Below are 526 nucleotides of genomic sequence, written 5' to 3'. Positions count from 1 at the left end.
AAAGCCCCCGCCCCAGCACCCATGCTCTGGGGTCCCAGTCAGCAGCATCTCCTCCAGGAAAAGCCTTCTTTGGCCCACTGCACACCGGCCACCCCGCCCCGTGCTTCCTCATGGCCTTTACCCCACAAGCTGTGCCCACATGCCCCTGCCCAGGTCCCAGCTGGCTGAGCTACTCCAGGGAAACCACAGCTTATGGTCTCGCTGAGCCCTAGAGCACGGGGTCGCGCGGTGTACCCGCGCAGTGGACCCAGATGCAGCGCAGGCTGTCACTGAGGGCTCTGACACCCTTTCCTTCTCCGAGACTCTAGAGCGAGCTCTATTTCGTGGACAGGGAAATCACAGAACTCTTTCGAGCCCTTGGTTCATAAACTACTGTCACTCCAAATTTCCAAGTGAAGCAAACGTCTGAAAGCCAAACCCGGTAGGTGGTGCCCGCTCAGGTGCCGGCTGGTGGCCTTGCGAGGGGCCCCCGCCTGGGAGAGGCACTTTCTTTCTCCCGATGCGGCCACCTGGGCCCGGAGCACTC

The sequence above is a fragment of the Tupaia chinensis genome, unplaced genomic scaffold (assembly GCF_000334495.1).
Source record: "Tupaia chinensis unplaced genomic scaffold, TupChi_1.0 Scaffold149383_1, whole genome shotgun sequence".
NCBI lineage: Eukaryota > Metazoa > Chordata > Mammalia > Scandentia > Tupaiidae > Tupaia > Tupaia belangeri.
This window is presented reverse-complemented; position numbering follows the sequence as displayed.